This window comes from Elgaria multicarinata, chromosome 12 (genome assembly GCF_023053635.1).
Source record: "Elgaria multicarinata webbii isolate HBS135686 ecotype San Diego chromosome 12, rElgMul1.1.pri, whole genome shotgun sequence".
In the NCBI taxonomy this organism is placed as follows: domain Eukaryota; kingdom Metazoa; phylum Chordata; class Lepidosauria; order Squamata; family Anguidae; genus Elgaria; species Elgaria multicarinata.
In genome coordinates, this window is record NC_086182.1 from 20,291,502 (window position 1) to 20,312,028 (window position 20,527).

The 20,527-nt window shown below is 46.7% G+C and overlaps 1 pseudogene; it reads right to left on the reverse strand.

The window, feature by feature from the left end:
* Positions 1-2,069: 2,069 nt before the first annotated feature.
* LOC134407280 (matrix metalloproteinase-17-like) lies at positions 2,070-20,107 on the reverse strand (annotated as a pseudogene).
* Positions 20,108-20,527: the final 420 nt, after the last annotated feature.

The window sequence follows — 20,527 nt, forward strand, 5'->3', positions numbered from 1 at the left end:
AAAAGTAATTGTCTAGAACATGATATGCTATAAGATGAAGAAGTCAAAAGAGTGAAACAATTCCTGGGTCTTTGCAAGGAGTAGAAAATTCTGGTGTGAGTCAACAATGGTTGTGAACCCACAGCGGCAATGCTGATGCTATTCTACATTTTCCCTAGCCTGACTGCATATAAAACTTGAAGGTTGCTACAATCTAATTTGGAGCAGCTGGCCAGAGTAAGAGGTCTTTGCTTTCCTCCTCCTTCTCTAGCAGTATTCAGCATACTTTCCACCTTCTATCATGCAGATGTGTTTAATCCGCGCACTCTGAAAGGAATGAACAGCAACAAAAACTACATAAGTTCTTGTTTTAGAAATTGCCCATTAGTTTTACCCTTCACCTCTTTTCAGGGACCAAGGGTTCTGATGGACTGGAAGCATGGCAAGCTAGTTTGGGAGTCAGCATTTTCCTCCCTAGTGTATGAACCCAGGTCCCATGGTTTCCCACAACCCCACCGGGTCGCTGATAAGGAAAGTGGAGTTACATAAGAAAGACGAGACAGCTTGATTACGGCATGTGTGTGCATCCCAACAACATTCTCAGATATATAAATATGCTGTTAAAAGTCTCCATAAACAACAGAAAGTCTAAAATGCTGTATTGTGGGAAGCTGATGGATTCATCCACATATTTTAAGAACGTAAGTGCCATGCAGGATCAGACCAAGGGTCCATCTAGTCCAGCACCCTGTTCACACAGTGGCCAACCAGAGAGCAACAAAGCAGGACAAGGTGCAACAGCACCCTCCCACCCATGTTCCCCAGCAGCTGGTGCACACAGGCCTCTGATATTGGAGGTAGCACATAACCACCAGAGCTAGTAGCCATTGATAGCCTTCTCCTCCAGGAATTTATGCAACCCCCTTTTAAAGCCATCCAAATTGGTGGCCATCACTACAACTTGGGGTACTGAATTTCCCTTTCTGATTCCTGTTTCAGACAGCAAATGCTGGGCTCCCCACCATGTTTTCCTTCAACGGCATTCTCTACAGTCTTTAGGCTACAATGACGCTTTGTCAATCAGCTGGGCAGGCCCAGGCAAATGACTCCGAATCATCCCACAGCTGTGTTGATGGCGAGACTGCAGAAAGAAGCAGCTATTTGTGCTGCTCCGTGCAGCGAGAAAAGTGACTCACGGTTTCCTTTCCCAAAGAGCAAGTCTGTTCCAGTGCCAATGGTTCACATGGAGGCACTTTGTGGTTGATGCATCACTGGTGGAGCGCCCTGGGCCATCTTCTGTGCCTTCAGGAGGAACTTGGAGATGCAAAAAAGAAGTCTCTCATAAGCCAGTTAGGGAGGTTCATTGCCTTCAAGCTCTTCTAACAAAAGCACTGCAGGGATTCCTCGTAGGATGCCCACAGATCCTGCAAAGCCTTTATTTATTTATTTATTTTATTTATTTTATTTATTTATTTATTTCATTTATATCCCACCTTTTGTCCTCCAAGGAAACCAAGGAGGCGTACGTACTCCTCCCTCTCTCCATTTTATCTTCACAACAACAACCCTGTGAGGTAGGTTGGGCTGAGAGTCTGTGACTGGCCCAAAGTCACTCATTGGGCTTCCATGGCTAAGTGGGGACTAGAACCCGGATCTTCCCACTCCCAGTCCAACACTGTAGCCACTACACCATGCTGGCTTTTATATTATGGGGTGTTCTGATTCCTTTAGACCAGGGGTGCACCACCTCAGGCCCAGGGGCCAAATCAGGCCTACCTGGGGTGCCAATTGGGCCCTCCAGATTTCCCCATGTGATCACACCCACTTCCCCTGGCCCCATGTCCTTTATCTTTGGATGCTTCCCTGGCTTTTGTCATTCCCCCCCACCCTCATTCTCCAAGGCTCAAATCCACCCCGAAGGCTTAGTTACTGGCAGTCAAAGCTTTAAGCTACAAAATGGTGGCGGTTTCGGCCCTGCCTACTATTGGAACACGGCCCCCAAGAGTTTTCCCCAAGAGAAACTGGAAGAGTTTCAACACATCTGCTTTAGGCTCTCCTCTTCTGGGATTCCTGCACCAAAGGGTGGCCATTTGAAGGATGTGCTCCCACCGTGTGCAAAGCCCTGCCACCGAGGGACGACGACCACAGTCTGCATCCAGTTGCTCAACACATCCTATTTCACTGGGATGTTTCTTTTCTTTCCACCCCTCCCTGCCACGGATGTGCCACGGGGCAATTTCGGCCGGCGCCACGAACGATGCTTGTAGAGCAAGGCCCCTTCCTGTCCTTCCTTCCTTCCTTCCTAGGCAAATCCTCGCACAGCCAAGAGAGTGATGGGTAGACAGCTGAGCACACTGGAAGAGATCACCCGAAAGGCAGAGCAAAAGCACACACAGCGCTCAACTTCGGGCTGCGGGCCCCGCAAGTCCGGCTGAAGCTTGGCTCCCGGTGCAGGGCTGGTGGGCACACTCCTGGGAAGGTGCAGGTCACCCGTGCAATCCAGCCAGTCCTTGGCTATGGAACGAGGGTAGCCCCCCTGGGACTTGAGGCTGTGTGGGTCAAACTTCCAGTACTCTCTGCCTTTAAAGGCATACAGAGTTCCTGCAGCAGGACAAAAGTGTGGAGGGAAGAGAGACATCAGCACTAAATTAATGTAGAAAACTGACAGTAAAAGCTAGAGATGTAGAACCAGAGTTTAGCACTATGCGCACAAACCTCTGTGAGACAGAGTGAAACCTTAGATTCAAGCACTCACCACATGGGAGGACTTAACCAGGATTTCTCTGCAGGTTCTATTATACCTGGCTTGTTGTTACATACAAACTGTAGTTGAAAACAAACTCTAGTTTGCTAAAACAAGCCAGCTAAACAAGCCATGACTTAATGTTGGCTTGTTTTGCAATTGACTAGCGTTTGTTTTAAACCATGATTCCTGGTCCATACGTAACAAGCCAAGAATCACAGTAACTACCACTGAATCCTGGTCAAGTCATTCTCCTGGTCATGCAGGAGGCAGAGAGGGAATTGGGCAACCCACGATTTTGCTCAGGCTCACGGAGGTTCATCCAGATAGCAATAAACCATGGTTTTGCTTCCGTTTCATGGGGCTTCACAGGCTTTGGCATCTCCGCTCTATGGGACACAAATGCCCAGAAAAAGGGACCGCTTCTTGACAACCATCCCACCAAATCTCAAAAGGACAGGATAGACAGAAAAGTGTTACACTCTCTCGCAAGAACCAGACTGGGTTGCAGGCAACTTCAGATAAATACCAAAGTAGCGGAAAAACCGGAGTCACTGCAAGGGGGATAAAGGACCAGCTGATGTACAAACTCACCATCATTCTCACCCAGCACAGCATCTACAGAGGTGGGGAACTGCTCCCAAGGTGCACTGTGAATAGGGAAGCCTTCTTCCATGTGCCCCGTGGCTTCATCGTAGCACCAATGGAGATCTCCCTTGAAGAAGCAGGTTTTCCGGTCTAAAGGCCACGAGAAGGCGCCATCGATGCCCCCTTGTGGCAGCCTGAAGTCCGTGACTGGCCGTGGGTACCCCTCTTCCACACCATTGTCCTTGAACACCCAGTACAGGGGGCCTAGAGACACCGGCAAAAATGAACAGAGTGCCTTGTGACAGCTTGAAAAGACTCCCACGTTTGTTACGGCAACTTCTTTTGCCGACTAGAGTCCCCTTCCCCAACCGGCTGGACATCAGGAAAAACGTCCTGTTAGAGCAGTACGACAATGGAACCAATTACCCAGGGAGGTTGTGGGCTCTCCCACACTAGAGGCATTCAAGAGGCAACTGGAAAGCCATCAGTTAGGGATGCTTTAAGGTAGATTCCTGCATTGAACAAGGGGTTAGACTCGATGGCCTTATAGGCCCTTTCCAACTCTACTATTCTATGATACTATGATTCCATCGTCCCCAGCCGCCATGCAGTCCAACCCATCTGGAGGGCACCAAGTTGGGGAAAGTTGGTCAGCTTCCTAAGTTGGCAGGTATGGATGCACATGGGTGTTGAGGGGGGAAGTAACGTAAACAGTGAGGTCAGAGGGAAACGAAACTGAAGAGACACAGACTGCGATAATTACGCAAAAGCTGATATATATGTAAAATCATTGCTAAGGCCACTCACAAACACCCTCCCAGTGTTGACAAAACCCCAGCAGTGTTTGAAGGGGGCGGGGTTGTATTATTTTAATCAAATAAAAATTAATTCTTACGCAGGCCACCCCGATCACGTTCTCACAAGTGACCCTCTTACCGCTGAAGAAGAGGATGCGATGATCCGTATGCCTCTCGTACACAGCATCTACTTTGCGGAGAGTGGACGGGAGGCCTCGCCAGAAGCCGGTAATCAGGGCTGGGCGCAGGGAGGTGAGGTGACGGCCCTGGGTCAGACGCCAGAAGTACCGACCTGCCACAGATGGGAAAGGCGGAAAGGAGAATGAGGTGTGAAGCCCCGTTAGAGAGAATAAGCTGTTGATTTGCTCGCTTGTCATGCGAGGGGATGTCTGAACATGTAACACTGAATTCTGGCCTGCTTGCATTGGCTGCCTGTATGTTTCTGAGCCCAATTCAAGGTGCTATAAAGCCTTATACATCTCAGGGGTGCAATACCTTACAGAATGACTCTCCCGGCATGAACCTACCTGGAAACTACACTCATGGTCGAGGTGCTTCCTCCAAGGGTGCCTCAGAGAGTGGTAAATGAGAGGGTCTTCTCAGTGGTGGCCCCCAATGATGGAATGAACTCCCCAGCCAGGTCCGCTTGTCACCAACATTGTTATCTTTTGGGCATCAGCTTAAGACCCTCCTCTACTCCCAGGCATTTGCCAGCATATGATCGATTTTTAATCAGGTCATGGGATATTGTTTAGATGTGTGTGTGTGTGTGTGTGTGTGTGTGTGTGTGTGTGTGTGTGTGTATGTCTGCTGTCTGTTTATATGTTTGTTGCTAAACTGTTTCTATATTACACAGTATCGTATTTTCTTTTAAGGTTTTTAATCTTTGTAAACCACCCAGAGAGCTTTGGCTATTGGGCAGTAATAAATGAAAAACGAAATGTGCCTCCTAGGATTATTTTGTACCCATAGATTAGGGGCAGGCCATTTGCGTGACTCTCCAGATGTTTTTGAACCACAGCGTTCATTATCCATCCTTTTCGGCTATTCTGTCTGAGGCTGATGTTTTGGCCTATAACTCCCATCAGCACCAGACAGCATAGCCAACAGTGAGGGATAATGGGAGTTACAGGCCGAAAACATCTGGAGGGCCAGAAATTCTCTGCACTGATGAGCAGTAGCTCTCAGGGGTCTCAGACAAGAGTTTTTCCTGGTTCTTTCTGGAGTTGCTGGGAATCAAACCCAGAACCTTTTCCAGGCAAAGTGCTTGCTCTAGCACTGAGCTACTGCAGGAAGGAACCACTTCACATGCACAGCTACAAACCTTTGAAAAAGAACGTTTCTCCTCTGATCTGTGCAACAGCATCGATGTTGGAGGTGCAGCGATCTGGGAATTCTTTCCCTGATCTGAAACAAAGCAATCAGGGGGAGAGAAAGATAGCAGCTCAGGGCAGAATTGATTTTATTTAAGGAAACAATGTGGGCCTCCTTTGCTCCAGTCGCTTCCTGCATCACTCCCATAGGGACACCAATAACTCCTGATGCAACAGCCACTTTGAGAAACAGTGTGAAAGTACTTTGTTCCATCACAGCAATTTTTATTATTCCATTACAGATTATATTTATACCCCGCCTTTCTTCCTAGCAACTCAAGGAGGTGTACATTGTTCTCCTTCTCCCCTCTGTGAGGTAGGTTGGGCTGAGAGATGCAGCGAGTTCAGACAATTGTATCTTGGTTTAATAAGCCAAGATATGAGCAAGGGTTTTGCCTGTATGTGCAGCCCAATCACTTCTCCCTTTGTGGTGGGAGCAAACAACCCGGAAGTCTTCCATTCATTATAGTTTCCCATTTCGTCTAAACCAGGAAACTATGGTTAACAGTTTTTTGGGGCGAAACCAGATAGTAAGCCAACTTCAAACCATATTTAACAGCCTGGCTTGTTCTGGAGCTGTTGACCAGTTTCCTGGCTGGGACGAAATGAAAAGCTCTAGTTAGTGGAAGACGTCCTGGTTTGTGTTTGAACAGAAGAGCAAAGGGGCTGTACACATGGCCAAAGTCTTATTCAGATCTTGTTCTACTAAGTTGAGATAGTGAGCTTGATGGTTGAGTTGGGATTTGAACCTGGGTCCCACCAGTTTTCATCCAACACTTGGACCATGACACCATACTGACAACAGGAACTGGTCTATTGGTAAGATATCTCATTGAGTCCAATGCCAGCTCAGTTACCGGAGTCCTGTTGGACAACCACAGAAGAACATTCAGCCACAGTAACACTGAAAGCAGAAGTTTGATTTAAAATACAATGATTCTAGTATTTGCACCATCATACCAGATTGTGCAGAAATGCAGTGCTGGAATCAGCACCCTATAAAACAATATCAGCAAAAGTTAAAGAGCTCACTCTGAAAATCACTCACAGGTGGTATATCACCCCTGTTAGACTGCACCATATTAGTGGTAATATATCCCCGCTCTGTTGGCGTGGTTGCTCAGTTCCTGGCACTTATATTCATCTTTGGTGGGAATGTCAACAGGTCAAAACTTTTTGGTCAACGGTTTTCCAAACCATTACAAACATTATTCATGCTGAAGTAGAAACTGACCCAGCACTGGCTCTACTTTCTATTTTTAGGAATGCCAATAGAAACATGATTCCCAAAGCCTTGGTCACCCATTTGCTGGTTGCAGACAGGTGGGAAATTGCCCAATTCTGGAAAAGCGACAGACCTTTTGACCATCAACGCTGGTTTGATAAGATTTGGAAACTAGCTTTAAATGATAAATTGACACAACATAGCAGGTTAGCAAAAGGGGAAACAACATCAGACACATTTTTGGGAAACTGGTTGGACTTTTTCACATTTATTAATGTGAATCCTAGCGAACCTAGACCCCCCAATGACTCAGGAATCCTTTTGGTCAGAAGTTCTAACCTAACCTGCATCTTTTTCTGTACTAAGTGCTTATTGAAGGAATGAACACCCATGATTTTTTATAGTGGTGCTGTGGGAACATTTATATTGTTGTTGAGTGTTTTCTTTTACTTTTACTTTTCTTTTCTTTTACTTTTACTTTCTTTGTGTGTTTATTGTATTTGTCCTTACTTGAAAATCAATAAAAATAGTATTAAAAAAAATGCAGTGCTGGGCCCAGAACTTTTTGAGGCAGTGGAACCTCAGGTGCATCCTAAAAACTCACTGCTGCAATAGCTACAACCCTAGACTTGTGGTGGACAAACACAATGGGTTAGTTCAAAGGACTCGTTTACTCTTAGCTTTCGTCTGAGCTGTCAGTTCCTAAGGAAAGCTTTTCTACACAAGGCTGTTGATCAACTGTTAATTTGCCGCATCTGCTTTTGGTTTCATTGCAGAATTGACATCTGAGCACTAGGAGAAGGAGCATTTCCTTTCCTGCTTTTCCACTATATAACCTCTAGGTGGCATTGTGGTATAGCAAAATAGTGCAAATACACAAGAAGAAATACTGTATATCTTTGGCTTCCATAATTAAATGCCACATTTTTCCTGCTCTTAAAAAAAATGCGACGAAAGTGCTGGTTAGACATAGAAATGAAACTATAGGGTCACAATGTTGTCTAAAGAAGCCATGAACAACCATGAGTAGGGAATGATGAGTGCACGATAAAATGCCTTGTGTAAAAAAGCTCCTTATGCAAAACCATCATTTTCAAAGTGCCCATTTTGTCAGTTTCCTACCGTTCAGGTTTACTTAAAAGAGAGTAGGAAATTGCCAATATAGCCCCAGTATGATGCAATAGTGAACAAGGATTATTCATGTGGCATCGTTGTGTCAAGTCATAGGGTTGTGAAACAACAGATATCTTTCAACAGTCACCTGCAATCTGACACCTGTTATGGCAGATGCATAACTGCTGGGAACAATACTTCCCAAATTAAAGGGATGGAGTTGGGTTTTCAATGTATCCATAAGTCATAGAGACCCTTTCTTTGCCCCTCCCAAAGTACATTTCGCAAACAGTGCTTTCTAACCTGAGAGCAGGGAAATCACGTGGCAGGGAAAGCAGATCTGGTAGCAGTGAGGTTACCTCTGGTTTCTCTGTGGAATGAAGAACTCTGCTCCCTGATATATAAAGAGAGAGAGAATATTAATGAATGCATAGAAAAAATGAGATTTGTGTAGTATTTGTGTAGTATTTGTGTAGTATTTGTGTAGTACTTCAGGAAAACAAGCACAAACAGGGAGGGTTTATTTGAAACAGGTCCAGTGCAAATCGGAGTGAGGCCTCCCTGGCCTAGTACAGCTTGTGATAATAGACTGAGACATTTGTGCTGAAACTGATCCAGATTCTGACATAGCAGCAGCATCCATATGTAATGATAAGCCAGGATTCCTGGTTTATCCTGGCTTCCTGTGAAGAATCAGTGTGTGGTGCACAGAGCCAGTTCGTGCCTTCTTTGGGCAGGCAGCTAAAGCAGCAGTTTCTGCAGCTGAAACTCTCCCCACGGCCTGAGTTCGATCCCAGCGGAAGCTGGTTTCAGGCTACCGGCTCAGGTCGACTCAGCCTTCCATCCTTCCGAGGTCAGTAAAATGAGTACCCAGCTTAGCTGGGGGAAAGGTAATCATGGCCAGGGAAGGCAACGGCAAACCACCCCGCTATAAGGCCTGCCAAGAAAACGTCAGCAAAAGCTGGCGTCCCTCCAAGAGTCAGTAATGACTCAGTGCTTGCACGAGAGGTTCCTTTCCTTTCCTTTCGCTTATCGTGACTCCCAAAACTGAGATCCTGGTTTGTTTCTCCCAAACAAGCCAGGATCGTAAGCCAGCAATAGGTAAAGGGGGTGAAGGCAGGAGTGAAGCAGGAGTGAATGGGCTGTGTGTACTAGTATGATAATCATTCACAGGAAGCCATGATAAGCCAGGAATCCAGGTTTGTCATTATGTGGAGAAGCCAGCCAGCAAAGCTGCCACATGTCACAGAAGCAGGACTCTTGGAACAGACTGATAAACATTACAGGTAGCTCCTGTGCTGGCAATGTGGTGTGCAGCCATTAAAGGTTCCGCTACCACTGTCTGATCATTAGAGGATAGATTGGACTATCCTATCAAGCCTTTTTCTTTGAACTTTAGAAAAATACTGCAATCTATAAACCTCTGTTTGGAATTGCCCATTGGAATCAAGCAGCGGTTAGAGAGAATATACCTACATGATTTACAGTTCCTTGGCCATTATCATAATTGCATTTATATCCCACCTCTTTTCCTCTTGCAAGGAACCCAAAGTGACTCACATGGTCGTCCTCTTCTCCATTTTACCCTCACAACAACCCTGTGAGGTAGGTTGGGCTGAGAATCAACGATTGGCTGAAGCTCACCAATGAGTTTCAAGGCAGAGTAGGGACTAGAACCTGGATCTCCTGAGTCCCAGTCCAACGCTCTAATCACTACACCACACTGGCTCTCCAAAATCCTTCTTAAGAGGCTTATTTGACTTTTTGACTTTCATTATCTAGACTCGAAAGACGTTGATGAGGTCATTGTGATGTCCAGCTATGTAATGTGAGTTATGGTGCAGGTTGGCATGTATATTTATAGCAATGTTGTTTATATCCTTTGTGTAGAGTTAATACGGTAGATTAGTTAAGGCGGGAGTGGGCTGAGAGAGTGAACGGAACGCTGGTGTGCTGGTGTATGATTGGTGGAGAGCGTGGAGTGAGTGGGGTCTAAATAGGGGCAAGTCAATTAAGAGGGACAGTTGGGATTTAGTGCTAGCGAGTGCAGGGACAATCTGTTATTTTGGGATAGATATAGTGGGAGGAGTTAGATTAGGCTAGAAAAAATTGAAACGTTAATTTCAGAGCTTTTCTTGAACACCCAAATAAATCTTCTTTACCATCTTATATGTAATGGATACATTATAAGTTATCCTTTGTTCACAACATTCAGTGTGGCATCTTTCATTATAGGTAGTCTCTCAGTGAGACCAAAGGTATTGAATAAAGGTTATATGGTGGCAGCGGTATTAAGAGAGTAGTCAAGCCTAGTGGGGAAAAACAGTGTTCTTCGAAATGGGTGTGAGTGTGTATAAAGGGAAGGGTTGAAGGATAAGGAGAGAGCCCTCTTTTACACAGATCAAACATACCCATAGCCTCAGGGAAGGGATCTCAAGGAGAGGGGTATGACAGTCATCTCTGACGGAGTTCAGTGATGCTGAGCTACCCCAGGGCCACGCGTACCATAAAGCTTCTGGATCTCAGTCCGGTCATCTGTGTGCAGCTGGTATTGTAGCGGGTCTCCCACAGGGCCCTGGTAATAGGGGCGCATGATGGAATGCTTGGAAGGAGAATGTGCTAGGCCAAGGCTGTGGCCAAACTCATGCACTGCCACGGCAAAAAGGTCAGTTCCAAAGTCATCTGTGAAAAGATGAAGACAACTGGTCAAGGATACGAAGATATAAGGCGAGAAGGCAGAAGGTCAGAGAAGGGACCTCAAAGACAATACAGCCAGGGAAGATTAACCAGAGAACCAGAAAGGAAAAAGTCCCAGCTAGTCCAATCACTTGCCACAAGGTGTTGTGTCCACCCATTGTTGATCTGACTATATAATCCAGACAGCTGTGCACAATAATCAGAGTAGAAGAAGTGCAGAAAAGTGTCTACAAAGCAGAGATCTCTGTTGCCGGGAAATCCGTCCCTTTTTCAGCTCGCTGGATTTTGGTGGCACCCCGACTCGGCTTGCATTTGCGAGCCAAGTCATGGGTTTCTTCTCGAAGTCTGGGAACTTGTGTGTGTGTGAAAAAAGGTGTATATAGCAATTTGTGTAAATTGCACTTGCAATTTGCGGGATTGTGCAAAATTCGGCCTTGGTTTGCACAAATTACAACCGAAATTTGTGCTAATTACGCCAATTGCGATTTATGTGGATTTTAAAAATCCTGAAAATCCGCGAAGCAGCCTGACTCAATGCAGATCGTGTTGGACCAGCTCGTGGGAAAATGAGCCAAAGTCCAGGGAGCCGAGCTGGTGAAAGCTCATTGAGCCCCACCTTGGATGGATTCCTCTGACACCCCTACTATAGAGTAATGTTTGCCAATGGCCGAAACAAATAAACAAAACCCTAAAAGGATTCTTTACTACCGGTTCTCTAAATGTGACTAATAGTTAGTCCAGAAGTGGGCAACTTTGGGCAGTCTCAAGGCCAATTCCTCCCCCAGGCTGCACTCCAGCCACCACCTTATTCAGCAGTACAGCAGCAGTAATGACAAAATAATAATAAACCCGCCATTTGCTGCCAAATTTCAATAGCAAAATACTATGGAAGCCCATAAGGACAAATTTAGTTTGTTTTCAAATTACATTTGTCCTTAGCAATCCTCTTTTTGCTACTGCTGTGCCATCAAATATCAATGGGGAGGACGTTGAGGAGCAGTGAGGGCCACATGTGACTCTTGGGCCAGATGTTACCCATCCCTGAGTTAGACCCTGAGAAAGAAAATGAGCAGCATCTGCCAGATGTTCCAGAAAGGAAATTGAGATGACAAATCCCTCCTCTAGTTGTGGTACTCTAGAACTGCTGTCAAAGGTACATCAATTCCTCCTCTTTAGCTTAATACGCTCTTGAACTCTTCCGTTTCCCGCCATGAATGTCAAGTCACCTGGTGAACGGAAGGTCCATTCCTCATCGCCATCGAAGTGGACGTTGCCAGCCCTCTGGGGGTCTCCAGGAAAGAAGGCATGGGCCACCATTCCACCTGGCCCATCAAAAGGGTAGCCATCATAATGGTCCAGCCGGAGGAACTCTACAGAGATGTCAGCCATGTGGCTACCCACCTCATGGAAGTTCAAGGGTGTGGCTTCACTCCAAACCTTTAGGGCATAATACATCAAGACACGCATGGTCTCTCGGCTAAGATGGGCTTCCCGTGGGTAGGTCTTCACCCTGGGGTAGAGACAATATACAGAGAGAAACAATGGATTCCCTACGCCAGGAGTTGGCGGCTTCACTTGCAGAATCTACTTACCTTTACACTAGAACTTCAAGATCCACCAACTGGAGTCTGGTGCAAAAGACATATGCACACTTAAAAGAATTTTGAGTCCAATAATTTGTTCTGAGTATCGGGATCTTCCACACACAAATCCACATCTTGTTACCCCAAACTCTCTTAATTTCAGCAGTAAAATTTGGGGCTGAACTGAGTAATTAGTCACAGATATTGTTAAACAGTTGAGAGTCAGAAATCTTTGGCGTTCCTCTGTAGATTACCAGAGATCTACAAGTTGATCCAGATTTACCTTCTGCCCACCCCTGTCTTACTCTATTCCAGCTGGACCAGATACTAGAGGGCGTATTTAACAGCATAACAAAATCCAGCAACTTGGGGGGGGGGGGGCGGAACAAACATTACTTTAAATCCATATTTAGCAGCAACATCTCAACCCCCTCCCCCCAGTTTTACTCAAGAGTAGGGGTGCAGAACCGCTTTAAGCCCAAGAGCCGAATTCCCATTTCGGAGAAGCTTTTGGAGGTGGCATTCCAGCGGACCCGATCTGAATTGAAACCCTAGTCTGGGGCCTGGAGGGGTTTGAGATCCAGGTCGGGGCCCGTGTAACTACTCTAGAGGAAAAATGAGAAAAGAAAAAAGGATTCAACTGCTAGATGCAGATTTAAATTAATGTCTGTCTTGGCTCATGGTTCCCACAGTGGCAAACTACCCCCACAATTTAACTAGGCCCAGGAAGGACTGAAATAACTATAAACTTTAGCTACTGAAAAACTTATGATGGGAGGCTTCTAACACAAAGAGGTGGTCGTTGGTTACATCCAAGCATATGGTAACCCAGGGAGACACTTCAGGACTGGAACCAATTGGCAAATTTGGCTACATTTCTTCGGGTCTGAACATTCCTCCCCCGCAACCTCCACATTGCCTAGAGGGCTGCAGTTGATTGTGTCACGGCCGAAAGCAATTGCTCGCCGTTTGGTTATGGATGTTGTTAATGTTTCGTGCTTCAGCAACTGCTGAACAACACATTTAATGCACCAGTGAATGTTATATTCTGGTCTTCCGGTTCAGTGCTCCAGTGCCAATTGGAGTTCATTGCCCGATTTGACTGCATTTTTGCAGGCTTTGAACCATCTGGTTGCTTAATTTGTTTTATGCTTTCCGGAAATATTTAGTTCTCCCTTGTTAACTTGGCTTGTGCTCTGATGCACCCCAGTTTATGTATACACGGAGCTCTTCAAGACAGTGGGTATATATCTGACAAAGTTGGCTGTTATTTGTGAAATTGTAAGCCAATTTGCCTCAGAAATTCTGCAGCGCTTTTTCTCTGCTAGCTCCCCCTGGTGTTCCTTTAAGGGGACAGCAACATAAGAAGCTGCCTTACACGGAGTCAGGCCATTGATCCATCTAGCCTGGTATTGTAGACACTGACTGGCAGCAGCTCTCCAGGGTTTCAGGCAGGATTCTCTCCTAGCCCTACTTGGAGATGCTAGGGGTTGAAGCTGGGACCTGATGCACACAAAGCAGGTGCTCTACAATGAACTATCCCCCCTATGGAACTATGGAGTAGATATGGCCGGCCCTTCCATTAGGTAGAGTGAGGCAAACACCTAAGGCAGTAGTTTCATTCTCTTGGAAGAGTAAGAAATGTGGCTAGTTTAAGGACTGCACCACTTAAGATCACGTGCTGCCCTCAGCGGTGGTGGAGCCCAACATGTTGGAGTAAGATTCAATGCCCAGTCCAGTTGGTTTATGTACATGGAATGGAAGGGGGCACCATCTTAGTCTCGGGCAGCAAAATGTCTTGTGCTCGCCTTGAGTAGACAAGGCTGGCTGGTTGTTTTCTGACCAATTGGAAACCTCATCTGTTCTTATTTACCTGGGAGTAAGGAACCTAGAAAGCTGCTTTTTACTGAGTCAGACCATGGGTCCATCTAGCCCAGTATTGTCAACACTGACTGGCAGAAACTCTCCAGGGTTTCAGGCAGACTTCCTTCCTCGCCTTAACTGGAGATGTCAGGGATTCAACCTGAGACCTTCTGCACGCAAAGTAGGTGCTCTGCCACTCAGCCACAGCCATTCCCCCGAGCATTAGGAGCATTGGAAGTTGCCTTATACCCAGTCAGATCCTTTATCCACCTAGCCCAGTATTGTCAACACTGACTGGCAGCAACTCTGCAGAGTTTCAAGCAGAGTTCTTTCCTTGCCCTACCTGGAGATACCGGTGATTGAACCTGGGACCTTCTGCGGGCAAAACAGGTGCTCTACCACTGAGCTATGGGAAAGATTAATATATTTGCTGTGCGGTCTTATGCATGATTATATATCTCCCTGTTAAATAGGACTTAAGACTCTGGTAAGCATAGTTAGGGATGCAGCCTAAGGAGATTTGCATAGATGAAGCTTAAATAACTTCGTGCTTAGATAGGTCTATAATGTGATTTTAAAAAAAACAGTTAGGCAAGCTAGAATATACATTTGCTTTCTTTTCCACCCTCTCTCCTGTATTACCAACATTTGCATGCAACACCAACAGTTCTTTTTGGTGTCTTTCATAAAGAGCCAACTTTTGGCTTCCTGGTTCTCATAATACATAGTTGTATACAGGTGGGACCAGGGATAGATTTACGCTACTGCTTTATAGCAGTATTGAAGTGCACTGATAACTGTTGGGGCACCTGACACATTCCATATACCGCTTTCATCGTGTTATTTCCTGTTTTTTATTCCACGTTCGTAATGATCTGATACAAGGTGTAGATCTGGCCCTGGAACAAGATCTTGCAGTGTTGAGTGCTCTTGTTCAGCGTGCCAGCCCTGCCCCTTTCCAAGATATTCCATTCCATCCCCACCCACCCAACCACCTCCTAAAGTCAGTCAACTTTCCATGGTGAATAAAATAAGCATGCTTATTCCTTGGGCTGTTTTGCGGTCCCTTCCCTAAAGGTTTTCCTCATTTATTTATTTATTTATTTATTTTGTATTTCTGCAGACTTTGGGATTTCCCAGAGCTTGCTAATACTTCCCTCTAGTGCAGGCATGTTGAACCTCTTTCGGCCCAATGCCTAAATTCCATTTCGGAAGAGCTCTCGGGGGCCGCATTCCACTGGCGTGGGAGCAAAGACAAAGACCAACGCATTAAAAATACCAACTCATTTTAGCTTAACACTCTCCCTGCCAGCAACTAAGCCTTAGGAGAGGCATTTCAACCTTTTCAAATGGGGAAAGATCTGCACAGAATCCAGAGCATCACCAATCACTGGTTGGGAGAAAGGGGATGTGGCCAGGAGACCATCTTGGGAAGGCCGTGGGGTCCTGGGTCTGAGGTTCTGTACTCCTGCTCTAGTGTGTGGATGGTGCCATTTGGGCTACATAAGGACCCAGAAGCATCCAAATATGGGACCTGGCGGGGAGTGAAGAAAGACTGCAACATTTTGTTGCAGCATCTACTCATAAGCTATCATTCTGTGCAGGTCCCATGTGCACCTTTTGGAACATAGTCTATATTTCCCCCTGTCGATCTAACAAACCCCAGAATGCTAATCTCTTCCCTGTGATCTGCCTTCCCTCTCCCGCAGACACTGCTTCCGTGCAACGGCACACTTAGATTTGTATAATAGGTCAGCCTTTTGCAGTCCTTTATTAATTTTACTCTGTGAGAACAAGAGTTTCAACAGAGCTGGATTAAAACTGGAGGGACGAGGCCCCCGGATTGGTTTGTTTGGCCAATCCCTGGTTTTTAATCTTCTGCTCAGCATGTGCCTGAGCAACGTATTGGTGTTACATGCTTGTTATCCATCACACAGCAGTGATCCTGAAATCTCTTTGAGGGATTTCCCGTGCTGCAGGTAGTATCTTTGGCTGAGAGTATTTGCCGACACGTTTAAATGGCTTTTATCTCTGGCATTAGTGGAAAGTTGTCTTGCGTGATGAGGGCATAACTTCTGCGGAGCTTTGCACAACAAGAACTTCTATTGACTTCCTATGTTCCTCCTAATGTAACCACAAGGGCATCTGGTCCAAACCTATGTTGCGAAGCAGATGTGACTATGCTCTAGCCCTTCTTTCCCTTTCCAGCACAGGCCAACCTGTGCACTGCAGACTCTGAAAAGCTGGTTGGAGTAGACTGCACTGGAGGCAGGTTCATATCATCACGCCTTCTAATACCGCTCAACGTCCCTGTGCCGACAGGACTGGAATCAAAACGGAGCCACTGAGAAGCCAGAGGGAGGTGGCAGCATACTCAGCTGGCTCCCAAAAGAATGCAGAAGAACAATAAAAATTTTTTAAAGCAAGAACAAAAGGGGACAACCCCTCCTCCAACCCGCAGACAAACACAAAAACAGTCCTATAGAGACTGAACATGCTCTGTGGTCATTAGAATGTTAAATGTCAGACCCAAAGCCGACGATCAGGACCCTAGCTTGGGAGATAAGGGTCTTTTAAATGCTCCCCCCAGCTATAGCTCCAATTCAGATCACCCACCCACCCACACACCCCAGCGCCTGTAATTTATATTACCAACTAGCGATCCATTGACTGGATCGTTGTTTGGTGATATGAAGTGCAGTCCTGTGCTCCCAGGCCTGGATTAGGACCGCTACAGGAGGCAAAAGGATTGAAGTCCCCCATCCCCTATGCTAGGATCCTACTTGGGACCTTTGCACTTACTCTAAAGAAATGACAAGAAAAAGGTGTAACTGCTAACTATGTATGTAATGTATGTTTTGGTCTTTGGTTAGAAAAGAAAAACAGAAAACTGCAAGGGGCGGGTGATGGTGAGTGAAGAATTGGCATTCTTGGGCCTTTAACAGCATATAGCATCCCAGAGGAAGTCATGGCTGGCTGGAACCCTGATCAGAAGCCACTCATGTAAGGGAGTGAGGATATACTGCAACATTTTGTTGCAGGTGCCCAAGCTGAAAGGTGTTTGCAGGGCAAAAGCATCCTGCACATGCTCAGGCACAGAGCCAAGCCAGACGCTGAAGGACAAGCTCCCGCTGGGTTGCTGCCAATACAAACAGAAGCCACATCCCTTCCCGAATTCAGAGACGGTATGTCTTCCCGACATGCCTGCACGTTGACACCTACTTCCAGGAGATGTTTCTCTTGGTCCAAACCGAGCCTGCGCTTCTCCTGCCCCGACTCTTCCTTCTCCCGCTTCTCCTCAACGGAAGGTTTTCTGGGAAGGTGGCAATAATATCCGGCAACGAGCAACGAGGCATTCGGATCAGAGCTAACGTGGCATCATCTGTTTGAATGAAAGGGAAAAGAAATCAAGCCCAACTCAGTTGTGTAGCTTGTCATGATACACAGGCCTAGTCATTGTTGTTTTTTACCAAGGCAGGGAAGCTGTGTATGGGCTTTTACCACTTCAGGCTGCAGCTGGACATTTACAGTTACTCCATAACAATTTTTTTTTTTTTAAATGGGATGGATCCAGAATTAGTCAGAGTAAACCAACTGAAATCCATCGAACTTCAGTTAGACATGACCTATTTCAGAAGGTGGCAACAAGGGAGATGGTCTTCTCAATGGTGGCCCCCCCAATTATGGAACAATTTCCCCAATGAGGCCTGCCTGGCACCAACATTGACATCTTTTCAGGGCCAGGTTAAGGCCTTCCTCTTCTCTCAGGCATTTGGCAACATAAGATGAAGTTTGTAATCAAGTCCTGGGTTTTTCTTATCGTTGTTTGTAAATGTATGTGTCTCTGAGAATGCCCTTTGTTTATATATTTGTATGCACATGGGTTTTATTATGTCTTTTTCAGGTTTTAATCAGAGAGCTTTGGCTACTGAGTGGTATAGAAATGTGGTGTTATGTTTTGGGACTTCAGCTCCCATCAGACCCAGCCAACATGGCCAGTGGTCAGGAATGCTGGAAGTGGTAGTCCAAAACATCAGGGCCTGAGCAGGGCCGGCGCCAGACTATATTGCACCCTAGGCACGCGTTCTGAAGCCTCCGCCCCCCCGCTTGCTCCCGCCCCCCCCTCGCTTGCCCACCCGATAACAGCCCCCTCTTGCCCGCCCGCTCACTGCCCCCCTCGCTCGCCCGCCTACCGCTGCCCGCTCGCTCACCGCTCCCCCTCACTCACTGCTCCCCCTCGCTCGCCTGCTCACTGCCCCCCTCGCTCGCCCGCTCACCTCCCCCCTCGCTCGCCCACTCACCGCTCCCGGCTTTGAAGCCAGGACGCTGGGGTTGGGGGCAGGGCGGAGGCTTCGAAGTGGCGCACCCGGAAGTGGCTTCCTGGCGCACCATACTGAAGACTCCGCCTCCAACCCCAGCGTCCGGGCTTCGAAGGAGCCAGGACGCCAGGGTTGGGCGGCAGCCGGGGCGGTGGTTTTGGAACAGCGCGCCCGGAAGCCGCTCTAGGAGAGCGGCTTCTGGGTGCACTGTTCAGCGCCCTCGTTTGCTTGGCGCTCTAGGCCGCTGCCTGAGTTGCCTCTATGGCAGTGCCGGGCCTGGGCCTGAGGTTGGGAAATGCTGTATCTACTCAATGGTCTCTGAGGTAGCTTCCAACTCTAACGCTTCTAACATTCCAGCAGGGGGTGCAGCATGTCAAAAAATAAAGGTACCCAATGAAAACTAGCAGGAACTAGAATTCCCCAGATTTTTATTATACCTGGTATCCCGGTCTCTGCAACGCCTGCAAACTGCTGCATTACACGGATGGCGCTAGTCACTGCCTCCCAGGTCTGCAGCTGACCTGTTACTGGATCAGCCGGTGGAAGGTATCCATATTGCGTCAGCCACTCCTAGGCAAAGGTGAGAGGTAGAGAACATGGGTCAATTACACCTTCGTCTTTCCCTCTGGGAGTTTACAGTCCTCTAGTTTGAGATGCTGTCCCTTTATATTCCCAGGCAATTTCATGGGTCGCTTTGTCTAGTACTAAGAAAGATCAATGCTTGTTTTTATATAAAAGCAGGGGGGGCATGATGCGCGAATGGCCACATGGGGGTCAGTTTCATGCCCAGTGCACCAGGCGAATAACTTTGTATACAGAACAAAATGGAAACTTGAAACAGCGTTTTTCAGATTACACTTTACATGCTTACCACTACAAACCATGAGGAGTATTAACATTAGAAGAAACCGGCTGTGAAAAGAACTACAGGGGGAAAACAGACATTACTTTAAATTTGTATCTAAGTGCAATTATTATTATTATTATTATTATTATTATTATTATTATTATTTTATTGCATTTTATACCACCCAATAGCAGACGCTCCCAGTGATTCCCCCACCCCATTTTTTACTCTAGAGTAGGCACAGCGACCCCAATCCAAATTGCAACCTTAGTGAGGAGGGTCAGGGGGCTTTTAAAGATCCAGATTGAGCATCCTGTGGTCGCAATCCAGCCCTTGACAGTTCATGCACCCTTCCTCTGGCACCAGCTTGCCTCCCTCTAGACTACAATTACCATCATTGGCATACTGGCTGGGGATCATGGGAGTTGTAGTCCAACCCATTTGGTGGGCTCCTTTAAATGTATGGCAACCCAGTTATGGGGGGGGGGGGTTGGCTTTGTACCCTTGACTTCATCCTGCTCCAGGAATGACTTACCACTATTTCACCACTCTCATCGGCAGCCGTGGGTGTAGGATGGGCGCAAGACGGCAAAGCCGGAAGCAGCAACAGCAGTAACGAGAGCCGAATAGCCGGGTTTGCAGAGAGAGGTGATGGCTCCTTCTCTTGCCTGCTCCCCAGTTGGTGCTGCTGCTTCATGAGATGTACTTTAGGACAACACACTTTCCCCGTCTCCATCCAGCTGGCTGGTGATTGCTTTCGTTGGGTGTCCCGGCTCATCAGTCCTCCCAACGCAAAAATAGAGACTCCCGAAGTAGCTTTCACAACTCAGCCGGCTGCGCCTGTTTGACTTGGAAAGGCTTGCAGTCAGCTTCAGTTCCAGGCTGGGGATCGAGGAATATGGCTGTTGTGTGCCTTGGGTTGGTACTCAGGCCCAAAGAAGACCTCAGCATTGCTCCAGCTGCAAGAATCACCTCCCACATTTGAGCCTGAGTGGAGGAAATGGGAGAAACAGATATCCAAATCCTCCAATGAAGTTCATTTGTCAAGCATATATGAGGTTAGAATAGGCTCTACTTTCTAGCAATTAATATTACCATTTCCAATCTACCCCATTTTTGGACAATAATAATTTAAAAAAACACACCAGAAAAAATCCTATTTCACCCAAAGTTTCCAAAAATCCAAGATGGGGGCATTCCCTCCTATTTTTCTGCTGTCCCCTCCAGGCCATTACATATTTAGCCACGAAACTCACTGGGGCAAGTACTATTGCCCCAGCTTAACCTACCTCGAAGGGTTGTTGTGTACTATTATTTATTTTATTTTATTTAAAACATTTGTATCCCGCCTTATATCACTAGGATCTCAGGGCGGCGTAATAGCCCATGAGGTAGGCTAG